Source organism: Ambystoma mexicanum, chromosome 4q, assembly GCF_040938575.1.
Source record: "Ambystoma mexicanum isolate Mex_15411 chromosome 4q, UKY_AmexF1_1, whole genome shotgun sequence".
NCBI lineage: Eukaryota > Metazoa > Chordata > Amphibia > Caudata > Ambystomatidae > Ambystoma > Ambystoma mexicanum.
Genome location: NC_090928.1, coordinates 48,533,548 through 48,547,806, shown reverse-complemented (window position 1 = coordinate 48,547,806; position 14,259 = coordinate 48,533,548). Strand labels below are relative to the sequence as shown.

At 43.6% G+C, this 14,259-nt stretch overlaps 1 protein-coding gene across 6 annotated transcripts in view; it reads left to right on the top strand.

Moving 5' to 3' along the window:
* The window catches only part of ERMARD (ER membrane associated RNA degradation), a 1,617,289-nt gene that overhangs the window by 353,143 nt on the left and 1,249,887 nt on the right, over positions 1–14,259 (top strand). The window lies entirely within an intron of this gene.

The window sequence follows — 14,259 nt, the reverse complement described above, 5'->3', positions numbered from 1 at the left end:
CAAGACGTGAGAGAGAGTGTGGAGCAGTAGAGCTGCGAGAAACAGAGCGCCGAGCATGGCAGCAACACAGAAGCTTATATTAGATAAACGTGGTATTGTTCTTGGCTATTATATTAGCCTCGAACATAAACCCGCTGGACCAAATAGTCTTTCTTTTGGCTCCTGTTGGGTTTATTCGCCATTTCTTTTTGTTAAAGTCCTTCTTGTGTTTTACTTTGCGCGGCAAACTAGGTTCGCCTTCTTTGTTCACCGTCTTTTGGCGGGCTTCTGCTCAGAAGCCCTCCACCAGGCGCCTGGGTGTCTAGGTGGGCTGAATGTGAGGGAGGGGTGTAGTCACCCCCTGCACAGGGTATCCTAGGAAACCCAGGTCGCACTTTGCCATGATTGGCTGAAGTGGTTGTCCGGGCTGGACAACACCCCTGCTGGGTGATTGACAGCCAGGCTGTGTGAATTGGGGTTTTGCGCATAAAAGGCAGGTCTCTTGGGCTAGAAGTCAGAGAGTCACCACTGGAACTACAAGGTACCGAAGAGAAGCAGTGAGAACGACGGCTGCTGCAACTATCCTATCCAGGTTAAGCCCTGCTGCAGTCCTGAGCTATCTACCCTCCAACGACTAAGAGAAGATTCAGTCCGGAGTCTTCTTCCCTTGAGCCTGGTGGGGATAACCAGCTCATCTTCCACAGCCAGAGGATCCTCTTCTTTGGTCGAAATCGCTGCACACAGCTGTAGTGGTCCGGATAGCCATTTGAAGAGCCTCTCCCGTTTTTAAGGAGCGCACCTTTTATTCGCTGTCGCTGCTGCCGGCTTCATCCCTGTGTGGTGCAGACCCCCTTCAGACGTCCTCCTTCACAACGAAGCTCCAGGAATCGTGGGTCTGCGGGAAACCAACAGGAACAACTGCCAGGGCACCAGCTGCACCATTGGAATAAGGTACTGTGTCCTGCTTGAGGAAACTGGGTGAACGCCTTTTCTTTATTTCCAAGGCTTGCCCTTGTCTTCCCTCCTTCTTATAACTTTTGCTTCCGAACATTGACAATATCGAAGTACTCTTGGCTACGTTGAATCGTGAACTATCTGACTGTGTGATCTTCTGCAACAGGCCCCCGGTGTCACTTGACCCTGGCTCCGGCCCTTTGACGTTTGAACTCTTGTCTCAGTGTTTCTCGATTCCGTCTGCCTAACCAAAACATTGCCTGTGATTTTTGCCTCCAACTCCCTCTGGGTATCTCAGGTGCTAAGTGTGTTTTTGCCCCGGTAGCATTTCATGTCACGGATACGCGTTTATTTAGTTGACTGAACTGTCAAAAAGTGATCGCAAACGTATTCACGGTAACGTGTTTTGTTCATAACACCGGTTCATTCAAACACAGGGTACTTACCTTGAGACATACTGTACAAAGTGAATTGGTTATTTGTAATATATTTAACGTGTGATTTGTGTTTAAGTTTAATAGAAGTGTTGTGTTTATAACAAATGGTTTAAAAATAAATGTACTTATATTTTTCTACCTGAAAGCTTGAGTCAGTGTTTGCTTGAGTCACAGTAATTGTGGTCCCTTTGTGTAATCTCTGCTACTGCTCATATACTCTTGAGATAAGCCTGGCTGCTCCGCCACTGCTACCACTCTGACATAGTAGTACAGGCTTGTACCAAAGGTAAAACTTACATTGCCACCTGTAGTTTTAATTGTGTGTAGTGGTCCCTAAGGGCACTGCACAGGATTCTGCCTAACAATACAAACTTTGTAAATCCTGGAAGAAACACATCCCTAACAGCAAACAGGGATAACAAAGGAATTATACAAATTGATAGAAACTTTGGGAATAAACCTATGTGGGACAGTACCTGGCAGGAGTGTACAACAGGTCTGTCCAAGTGGACAATAGGCAAAGCAGGGACAGGGATCCCGCCAACACATAGGAACAGGGTCTGAGACCATTATGTAAAGTATGTAGGGGTCAGAGACTCACATCAGTGCGAAGCCTACAACCAGTATGCTGAAACCCATAAGAAGTTGGGGAGACCCCGAGAAAGTATAAAAGGATTAAAGTTAATCAAACTTGATACGCTATTGGTGATTACAGCATTAAGTCCTTTGGGAAAGTCTATGGTCAGGTCTGGCAGGTCAATGAACCAGGCCTCATGATGAACTAAAGAACAACATTTTTGTTTCACAGCCAGAGGAAGAGAAGTCCCCCAGAAGATTAAGGAACTGGGTTTTCTTTAAATTGGTTTGAACATTCAAGCAGTGGACATTGTAACTAAATATTCCTTCACAAGAACGGTGCCTTGTAGTCCACATCCAGAATGAGAGGGGCTTCCTTCTGGATTAATGAGAGATCCAATTTTCTTTAGTGAGTTTGAAAGTGTAAAGGATGGAAATAGGTTTACACACAGAATGGTGGACATTTTGCTTTACAGACATCCTGACTGGGTTCTTAGTATTTTTGTTGAGGCAGGGTCTATCTATCTGCATTTTTCTATAGCGCCACTAACCCATAGGCCTCAGGTCGCTTACAAAGAGAAACGTAGAGACAAGGTAGAGAGGGACACCAGGAAACAAGCCGAAGACTAAAATAATTGTGTTGAAATATTGGCTAATTGGGCTGTGGAAAGGTTTTTACGTCATTCAGCCAAGTTCAGCATCGAAAAGAAAGGTTTTCAGATGTTTCTTGAAAAGAGTGGTTGAGTCGCTGTCAGCAAGATGTTTGGGGAGGGGATTCCACATGGCGGGAGCCCAGGAGTTAAAGCTGGCTCCTCCAATTTGCTTCAAGATGTGTGGTTGACTCAAACGAATAGAATCATTAGAATGCAGGGTACATCCAATGGACTGCTTTGTTTTTCTGGTTTTCAGGTAAGGCAGTGCTCCATCATGTAGGCATTTGAAAACTGTGACTAGGCCCTTAAACTGTAACCTTTGTTGGATGGGAAGCCAGTGTAAGCTCTTTCAGGCTTCAGTGACGTGTTCTTTACGTTTCAAGCCACAGACGGCGTGTAGAGCGCCGTTTTTGATATTGGTCTGCGAGGTTCCTATCACCGGTTGGATAAACTGTTAAAATAATCCAATTTACAATTAATGATTGCAGCTGCTATCACCGCTTGATTAGCGGCGGATAGGAAAGGACGAATGTGCCATAATAGTTGGGTGTGGTAACAGCATGTGGATTTGAGATGGCTGACCTGACGGTTGAAATATAGTTGGGTGTCAAGAAAGACTCCCAGTATGTTTACTGTTTTGGAAACGGGGATAACATGTTAGGCAATGGTAAAATTGTCATGGTTGGAATCAAGCTTTTTAAGATTGTGTTAGGTGCCCAGGATGAGAAGCTCAGTCTTTGAGTTGCTCAGAGCTAATGAATTCATTGCCATCCATTTTTGTATCACCACAAAGATGTTATTGATGTGCACAGAGTCATCGGTATGTACGCATGATAACCTCAAAACAATCTGTGTATCATCAGCCTAATTTACTAATTACACCCCCAGGGTAGACAGGAGGTTGCAAAGAATTCTTGAATAAACGTTAAAAATCAGGGGTGACAAACATAACACCTGAGGTACCCCACAAGTGAGAACAGTCCTGTTGGAGTACGCAGTGTCCTTTGCAACTTTCATACTTCTTGGACCAAGAAAGGATTGAAACCATGCTGTGGCAGAAGGGGTACATCTAGTCTATCCACAAGATCGAAAGCAGCGGATAGATCACCCCTCATAGTAATAGGGCAAGATAGGCTTTTCTTTACTGTTGCTGTTATAAATAAAGGTCTATACCAACCAATATGCCACCTCTGTGTCAGACTCGTACTTCTGCTCCCTTACACATCCTAACATTAATCTGCTCTGCTTTATAGTTCACACAGTGCTAGCCTACAATTTCTGATCAGTAATACAAAAAGGATGCTTTTACAGTAATGATTTGAGCTACTGCAACATTGTAGATGGGGATGTGTCTGCATATTGTAAAATGCGCATGGGAAAAGAAAATCTTTACTGTAATTGCCATGGACATTTCTTTGGAAATTCACAAACCACTAGTAATACAGGTAACATTTTGAGGAATTTGCCAAGTAATGGAAAACCTTCTTTCATGAATTCCATAACATATCAGGGACATTTCAGTGAACATTTCCATAACATTAATGGACGTTTTGAATTCGTTGAATTCTGAAAAAAAAAATCATGAAGTGGTGTCCTTTTTTACATTTCACCAGATGTTTCAACAAAACATAAATATGATACATTCCAGGAAAAGCCTTTTTGTGGAAGTTTCACCACAATACAAACTCTTTAGTCCATATTATTCTCTTGAATGGAATGTCAAATTTAGAACATGGAAAGCCTCTAGAAAACCAATATGGAAACCACTTTTTTCAGAACAGTCTGCAGAATTTCTTTTGGTATGTTATAAAAATGTTTTCCATTTCTGTGGGATTTATTTAATATATTTACTTCATTCACACAGTTCTTTATAGAAAAAAGGTACACTTGTTTTGTTTAAAAAAGGTTGTGGAACATCAGACATATTGGAAAGGCATGTGAAATTTAAAGCTTTCTATAAAGTGTGTAATGGATGTAAGGAAATGGGATTGTGAGAGGAATTCCATACCTTCTATGCCTGCAGTGAGAATGACAGAATTTGATGGCTCCACAGGGGAGACCAAAGGACCATAAGAATACGAAGAGCGGCAGAACATAAAAGTTGTGCTGTAAGAGAAGGTACGTGGGGGCATCTCCCTGAGAGAATGTGCTTGAACAAAATGCAATGAAAACTGAATCAAAATAAAATGATAAACCAGCAAAGATGAAGAAGGGATGGACAGATGTAAGATGAATAGAGTAAACCATACAGGATATAAAGACAGTTAAAATTGATGGCCAATGAAGGAGAGCATAGGCTTCAGAAGACATGCATAAATTGATTTGCAAATATGAAAAGCAAGAGGGGAAACATTGTAGTTTACCAGGAGCTGTGAATCAGAAGGGCCTCTCCTCTCGCATAGGAGGAGTACGATGAATAGTATCAGTGACATCCTCATTGCTCCGCCCACTTACTTTCATCCTGACCAGTTAAGTGGGTCTCCTGTGAAAATGCTATCATGGCGCCTCAAGTAAAGGAGAATTTTCCAAACCTTGTCAGGGCGACCGCTGCCCCGTATGTTCCAGGTGACCATTTTAAAGCTTTTCACCTCCCTCCCTCCCCCCGCCACTACCAGTAATCATTGGGGACGGCATTCAGCAATGACCTCATTCCTCAGAAAGGCTGCCCTAGTACCAATTGACCCCACCAATGCTATCCAGGATCCACTGCACCACCTCACCCATGACCAACTATTAGATGATACTCTGAGAAACACAAACATTCCTCCCATCCCTGCCAAACAACCACTGCAACATGTTCAGAAGACCCCCCATCCCTCTCCACCACCCAAGACCAACATTTGTGGAGTACACAAGGGGCCCTCGCACCGCCATCCAGCCTCGATCCACCACAAGCCGGAATTGCTCTCAGCTCCATAACTATTATATGCCCCTTGTCCAACCAGCCACGACCCACAGTGCCACCAGGGTGTGGCCACACAGACCACGGCTGCCGGACAGGGCTACCCCATATTAGCCATTGGCTGCCCCGGAAGGTACGAAGGTCAAGCCCCGCCTCCATGAAAACACAAAGTGGCTCACTTAACAGGTCAACAACATTACTCCTCACATTTTCTAGTCTTCAAGTGGGGCTGGCTGCCTGCTCACTCTGCCTCCACCGCTGTTTCAGGTCTGATTATGAGATGGTCCTGCCGCTTCATTATCAGAGCTGCAGGGCGACTGGCCCACTCTCGACCCCCTCTTGGGAAGGCCATCTAGGAACCTGCTGGCCTCCTCCGGATGAGCAAACAAAAAAGTGCACCTTCCCAGCGTACTGTATACTGAGCTTCAGTGGGAACATCATCGCGTATCGGATGTCCAAGTCACGAAGTCTACGCTTAACTCCCACAAAGGTTCTCCCCGCTGTTTGCACTGTTTCAGAGAAGTCTGTGAATATCTGGATACAGTCACCGTCATATGCGAGTTCACCTTTGTTCCTTGCCTTCCGGAGAATTGCGTCCCGGTCCCTGTAGTTAAGGATTCTCACGAATATAGGTCTCAGCGGGGCTCGCGCTCTTCAATGAACATTGGCGAGAGGCCGTCCTACCCTAAGAGTCTCACACACAGCTTCAACAAAGTCTTCCATACAGTCCAGACCTTGCTGCTCCTGGACCCCCACCAAGCGTATATCATTACACCTCGCCTCTAGATCTTCATTCTTTGCCGTGATGACTTTCACTGCCATCTCCAGGGCCATCAGACTGGGCGGGACTCTTGCTGCTGCATCCTCATACCAGAGATCCTAGTCGATACATCATCTAGCTGGGCACCATGTTTATCCAGCCATAATTGTATCAGGTCAACCTTGGTGTCAAGAGCATCCAGTTTAGTGTCCAGTTTCCCTATCCCCTCTTTGAAATCTAAGAGGATTTCTCTCATGTCCTGCTCCGGTCCTTCAGTCACCCCAGCCACCTCTCTGGAGCCCCCGGGGGTCTCCGCCGACGTCTTCGACCTCTTCCCGGCCGACTGACCCTGACAAGCCAAGGTACACTGCGGTTTATCGCTCTTCACCGTTCTGCAGCCCCGGGTCACTTGCAGGGCCTCTCTAACACCCCTTTCAGTTGTCTCTACTGGCGCGTCCTGTGCTGTGCCAGCTTGACAAGTAGATAAACCTTCAATCTCTTATGACCTTCAATCAGGGCTCCCCCTCCCCACCATCCCGGCCCTCTCCTTGTGGCCCCCAGTCCTGAAAGTGTCCAACAGCAGCCCCCCACTCTTTCCACCTGCACTATGCTGAGGCCAGAGCCCCCCAGCTGCCCGACAGTGTGACTTTTTCTATCACTGTGTTCCACACGCTCCTCATGGTCCCAGTCAACAGAGCCACCCCATGCAGCGCTCATGCCGGCATTAGGGCAAAAAGGGGCACCGCCACCCTCTCTGGGCATGCTCCCCCTCCCTCTCCACCCTCCAGAGCCCCCAGTAATGGTAGCTTGCCACTCAGACCAATTCCTTCTCTCTGGTTCTGCCGACCTCCACTACCAATGTCTGGAGGCCTAAACTCCCCCACCATAATGTAGCCAGGTCATGGATTCTGCCCACCAAGGTGTTCCTGCGTGGCGATGGCCTCTCCTCTCCAGCCGGGCTGCTGCAGGACAGCTCGCCTGGCCCTCTCCCTCTCACGGGCTGCTTGCCTGATGTCATGGCAGACCCTGAGGGGTTATCCCAGCATGCTGGTTCCTGTGGCAGCTGACACTGGCTCTCCAGGAGGCTGTCGCCTTGCAGCACCCGCTCCGCCCTACCCCGCCCCACCCCACTAGCCGCTCTCTGGTTCTGCCACCTATAACCGTGCTCCGCGTCGGGTCTCTGGGACTGCACGCCACTCCACTGCCACAACTAGTGCACAGGCTGGGTTGAAAATTGCATCCAACCGTTCCTTGTCTGTTACGGAACGATCAGCACCAATTTTTTGCATCTAGTTCTGCCGGGAGCCTCAGGATTTTGTACAGGATATCGGATCAAGTGCGCAGCTCACACAAGAGCCGCCATGTTGCTTGGGCTCACAAGCGCCCCCTCCATTTGCCTTGCCATCTTAAGTAAAATATCCAGGAAGAGACATTTTCATTAGCCTTAATGGAACTTCGGTGAAACAAAGTATTTCAAATGGCTTTTTACTGAAACCGTTCAGGGGAAGGGAAACTAAATCCTGGAGTCAACTGTTGTTTTGTTGAAACTGTATAGATGTGGTATAAAGGAGGCTTTATTACAAGTTGCTCTGCCAGGCGACTCCTTAAAATCCCTTGTAACTCATATGAACTGCGTGAATATTGGCCAAAGAATATTTTTCTTCCATATGCTTCTAAAATGTCGCAGGTCACAGGATTAAGACAGTAATAAAACCCTAACCGTCAACCAATTAAGTAATAATGAATGATAACTCCAGGACTCAGCGCCAATAAGTATATATATGCTTGGTTTTAATGCTCAATCAAACAGAAAATGCCCTCTTCATGTTGATTACATGTGTTTCAGCTCGCCTGAGCCTTTATCAAATCAGGGCTATTAGTATACACAAAAATATATTAAATTGGCAAAGTGATCCATGATACACATAGGAAAAAGGAAAAACAATTCATGTAGATAATGATCAATTGAGAAATCATTGTACCATCATACCCCAAATTGAGGCAGTAATAAAAACAATAAGATGGAAGACAGAAAAATGAGGGTTGGCAAAGGGGAACATTGGAAGGGATCAAGAAAACAAATCCAATAATATTCCAATACGAAAAACACAGAAGAAAGAACATGAAAAAACCATTAGTTCAATTGTTGATGTGTACGGTTCTAAAATCTATGCATAGCATAACGTATACAACAAGAACCTGTAGGTTCGCTTACCCAAAAATAACATGAGAAATCCATACGACTGTTGTCAGGTAATTAATAACTGGGTAAGATCCCCAAGTCCAATAATCTGTAATAAAAACATTTCGCAAATTCCTATATTAATAGATGTACCTAAATACCCTATTGATGTACTCAATGAAATCCATAGACTCTCTAAAGTGTTGATCACTTGCTATTTTCAAAATAGATGTGTTATTTAACAAATGTCCATATAGAAAAATCATCCAGTACTTAGTAGGGTGTAAAGAACCTTCGAACAGCTAATAATCAGAAAGCATTCTATTGTAATGCACACTCACTGCGTGTAGTCCTATTTTGCATCTAAATCTTAAATATGCTGCGGATCGCCATTCTCCGTCAAAGAATATAGTACAAAGCTAGGTTTAGCTATTCCAATCATACCTAATTACTGTATGAAATACAAGCTTGAATTACTAATAGAATAAGCAAACTTACCCTTCTGTTTTAGATCACACGCAACGGCTGAACACAAGTTTTTGTCAGCCGACGCCATTTTAGAATCTGGGTTGATGTATGGTCCCCATGGCAACGCGTTGCCATGGTGTACACAAACATCCAATCAACCAGTTATTGACTGAAATGGCCACCATTACTGAATGGTAACTATGCCATTCCGATCTAATACATGTAGTCATATTATTCAATTCACCAGTTTCACTGTGAGCGTTTAAATGATACATTTTCTAGTATTCCAAACTCGAGCATAAAAAAGGGACTATTGCGGTGTTGAAATAAAATTATTTAGATAACACGTGCATTTGCGTTTAAGTGTCCTCTAACTGATCCTATTCAGCCGCTCGTACTTGTAATAGCAACGGTGCCTGAACACTAATTAGTTACGGTACAGGAGTAAAATGATCCTATTCAGCCACTCGTACTTGTAATAGCAACGGTGCCCGAACACTAATTAATCACGGTACAGGAGTAAATTATATTGCGGTCTGCTATCATAGCAACATAGCTCTCCAACCACATTTCTCCATGCACGATTGCATGTACATTGTCAATGTGAATTAGTAATGGACCTCAGTAATAATATGTGTACTAATTGAAAATAAATAAGTCTCGACCCTCAATTAAGTTAGATAGATGAATCCAAGCATGGAAACAGAATTTCTCCTCATGACATGTATGATTATTGGAGAGAATTATACTTATCTAGTGCTCAAAAATGCTTGCACCCTACATAATTAGAATATGAAAAATAAATTCAGTCGAGCTCTGTTTCCACCACAGCTCTCATTCAAAAACCCTGCATGAAAATTGAAAGTGCTCAATCCAGCCAGGAGGTTAAACTAATGCACGTTTTTAATAAAATGCGTATTAATCAGAAGGCTGTGGTTGACTACCCCTACAGGAATGACACCATCTCATTATTGCTATTGAGACCTGTTCAAGTTGTATTGAAAAAGCATATAGCACAGTCTTCGGCCTGTCTTAATGCTTTTAACCTGTCACCTCCTCTTTTGTTGAGAGTGACATGTTGGAGACCTATAAATCTCATCTCAGATTTGTTATGTATTTGGTGGAAGGTTTGCCAACGTTCAGCTAATGGCAACGATGGATCTTGGCCAGATGTTCACGTATTCTTACTCTTAATTCTCTTTTAGTGCTGCCAATGTAAACCTTTTTACATACACAAATAATACCATAAATAACACATTTAGTTCTGCAATGGATTCCCTGTTTTATTGTCCAAAGTTTCCCATTTCCATCTTTGAATTCTGTGGGTTTCTCATATGCATATTTGCATTGGGAGCACATGCCACATTTTCTGAAACCACTCTTTCTTATGGAGCCAAGTAGTGTGACTCCCACTTTTGATATCAGGTAATAAAGATGGACTAAGTATTGTTTTCAGTGTTCCTGCTCTCTTGTAGATCATACGTGGGTAATCTCCTACATATTGATTAATGTGCTCATCAAGTTTCAGTAAGTACCAATGTCTCTTAAGTATTCTTTGGATTCTCTGGTGATCTGTGCAGTATTGTGTTATGAAACAAGGCCCATGGGTCTGCCTGAAGTTTTATCAGGTTTGTGTTGTAATGTATCATGTTGTTTCATTAGCTTTGTCTTCTTATATGCAGATTTGACATATTTTGTGAGTATCCTCTATATTTTAAACAATGTTGCAATAATTAGCATTCCTCTTCAAACTTAGCCTTGTGTCTAGCTTTGATGTACTCACCCAGTGATATGTTGTGAATTGTTGGATGGTGGTGGCAACTTCTCGCATGGAGCGTGGAATTCACTTCTATCTGCTTCCTGAATGTCCAAGTTTGTAGTTTATGACCATCTGAATGTATAGTGAGATCCAAGAAATTGATCGTATGGGCCCCTACAAATTGGCTATCATAACAGTTTTTGTTCAATGCTTTCACAAAATCCTTAAAGTCCTCTGTGCTACCATCAATGATACCGAAAACATCATCGATGTAGCAGGTCCATAACCAGAGACCTTGAAAGTTGTTTGAAGGTTTCAGGAACAACCCTTTTTTTTATTGTGATAATTTTTATGATATTGCCAGAACTACACCTGGTGCAGAAACCACATAAATACCATCCTTGGTTTACATTTTCTTTTTGGAGCCACTATTTTCTTTTAATAAGGCTTCCTACCACATTTTGTCAAAGAGTGAGGGAAAGCATAGGTTTAGACACACAGGAATTTTTATTTTGGACTTGCAGATATCAACGGCCCTTAGGAACATTAGCTGAGGGAAGAATCACTTTAGAGTTAGGTCCAGTTAGGTATTACACCAACCCCAGAACTTAAATTAAGGTTTTCAAACTGTTACTTTCGAGTCTGCCTATCTTCATACCATGCCTTTCTTACATGTGGTGTCATTAGTGGGATGCAACTCAACTGAAACAGGTCAGGGGACCCTGTTATATGAGAAATTAAGTAGTAGGTTCTCCAACCCCCACAGTGGCCACTAAAGGTTCTATGGTATTTGATCTTTGTAGAAGCCGGTCAGAAACCATCACACCAAAAGAAAGACGCCTCATTCCTACTGATCTTGTCCTTATTCCACCTCCCGGAACCTACATCAGGTTGGCCCCACATCAGGACTTGCCTGAAAGTTTGGCATTGATGTCCTGGCATGGGTGATCAACCCTGATTTTAGAGGGAATGTGAAAGTATTACTCCACAATCATGGGGAAGAGGCCTTTCAGATCCAGGCAGGGGATCAAATAGCCCAGCGGATATTTGAAAGGATGATGCTACCTGTCCTCAAAGAAGAGGCTGAGAAAGATACCACTGAGAGAGGTGCTTTAGGCTTTGGGGAAGCTGATTCCCAACCTAGTTTTATCCTCCCTCCACCCATTAGTGACGAAAGTTCTGACATTCTTCCCTATTGGGCCTTTGCTCAGAAAAACGATCCCTGAGTCACTGAAGCCCTCCTACAAGTTGTAGCTGAGTCTGAGGGTCAGAAGGGAGGAGGGCATTTTTCTTTTTAATGAAAGGACTCATGTATAGAGGGGGTGTTACTTCGGAAGGGATACCAAAGAGGCAGCTAGTGGTTTCCTGAAGTCACAAACAGATGGTGCTTGATTGAACAATCACATCTTAAAGGAGGACATCTGGGCCAGGCCAAAACTCAGGCTCACCTTGACAGCAAATTTTACTGGCCAGGGATACATGTCGATACGAAAAGTTTCATACAGACTTGTGAAATATGTCAGCATACCAGCACTCACCAGCCCATTTGAATCCATTTCCCATCATCGAGGTCCATTCTCGAAGATTGGCATGGATATTATTGGGCCACTTGAAAAATCAAGTTGGGTAACAAATATGTGCTAGTAATACTTGACTATGCCACCCAATACCCAGAGGCATTTCCCCTGTGCAATAATACCACCCAGCAGTTACTAAAATATTTACCTCCCTTATTCTCTCGACTGGGCTTCCCTAAAGAAATCCTGACAGACCAGGCTACCACCTTTTATGAGTAAGCTCATGGGGTAGGTAAAAGAGCTAGTTCATATAACCACCTTGAGGACATCCGTTTACCATCCTCAAATGGATGGTTTAGTTGAATAGTTTAACAAGACCCTTAAGAACCATACTTAGGAAATTAGTTGACAAGGACGGAACCAACTGGTATCAGATGATTCTGTGGGCCTTGTTTGCTATATGAAAAATACCTCAAGCCTCCATTGTTTTCTCACCCTTCGAATGACTGTATGGGCGAAAAGCCAGAGATGTTTTAGATATGCTACGAGAAACATGGGAGGAAAGGGAAGAAACTCCAATACAATTCTTCCAGACAGCCTCTCGGTTAAAATAACACATGACAGCTGTTCGATCCCTGGTACAAGACCACCTTGGTAGAGTCTAAAGCCAACAAAAGGCATCTAATGACAAGAACATCTTACTTAGGTCATTCTCCAGCAGGCAAAAGGTCCTTGTACTTCTCCATACCTCAGACATAAAAGCTCATTTCTAAATGGCATGGGCCATATGAGGTATTAGACAAGATGGGACTGTGTAATTGGAAGAACACCCAACCAGAACGTCGCCAGAAGAATCAGACCTACCATATAAACTTGTTGAAAGAGTGGAAGGAGAACATTTCTGAGTCTAATGCCACTGTGTTATCTTGTTTGATACCAAAAGAGGTGAATAATAACACTCTACTTCCCTCTGATATTACTAACACTCAACAACAAGCTCTCCTTGAGTTGCTAGAACAATTCCCAGATCTTTTTTGTGAAGAGCCTGGCAGGATGAAAGGAATTATACCATCATATCCGCACCCCTGCAGGCATGGTAGTACATATTAAACCTTATTGACTACCTGAGGCCCGTAGAATTGTCATCAAAGGGATGGAGCAAATGCTCCAGGACTACATAATTGAATCATCTACCAGCCCTTGGTCCTCTCCCATTGTGCTAGTGGAAAAAACAGAGAAAAGTTGGAGGTTCTGTATAGACTTCCGGAAGGTGAACAACATCTCAGCCTTCAACGCTTACCCAATGCCACGCATGACGATCTAATCGATAAGTTGGGTAGTGCTGTCTATTTGTCCACCCTAGACTTAACCAAGGGTTATTGGCAAGTCCCACTACAAGGACCAGATCAAGAAAAGACCGCTTTGCCACCCCGATAGGTGTATATCAGTTGAAAGTCTTACCCTTCAGGTTACATGCTGTCTCTCCAACTTTTCAAAGGTTGATGGTTAAGATTCTCCAACATTATTCAGAATTTTGGGGACATACAGCGACGTAATCCACAGGTCAAACCTGGGAAGACCTTTTGTACCATCTATACACTGTAGTAACAGCCTTAAGAAATGCGGGGCTAACAGCCAACCCAAGAAAATGCAAGTTCCCTAACCTGCTGTTAAATACCTCACGTTTTATTATCGGAAATAGCAGCGTTCAACCTCAAAACTAAAAGGTTAGAGCTGTCTTGGAATCCCCTATGCCCAAAACTAAAAAGGATTTAAGATCTTTCCTAGGGTTATTTGGGTATTATCAGAGATACCGGCCTAACTTTTCTAGTAAAACTGCCAGACTGACTAACTACGAAACGCAGAACCCCAGAAACTTAAATGGGACGAAGAGGACGAAGTATGCTCTCAGGCGCTCAAACAAACACTATGCCAGTGCCCTAATCGCAAGGTAACAGACTTTTGTAAAGACTTCATATTACAGACTGACACTTCTTTGACTGGTTTAGGTGCATTATTATCTCAGAAGCATGACAAGCTAGACCATCCCATTCTATATGCTAGTCGAAAAC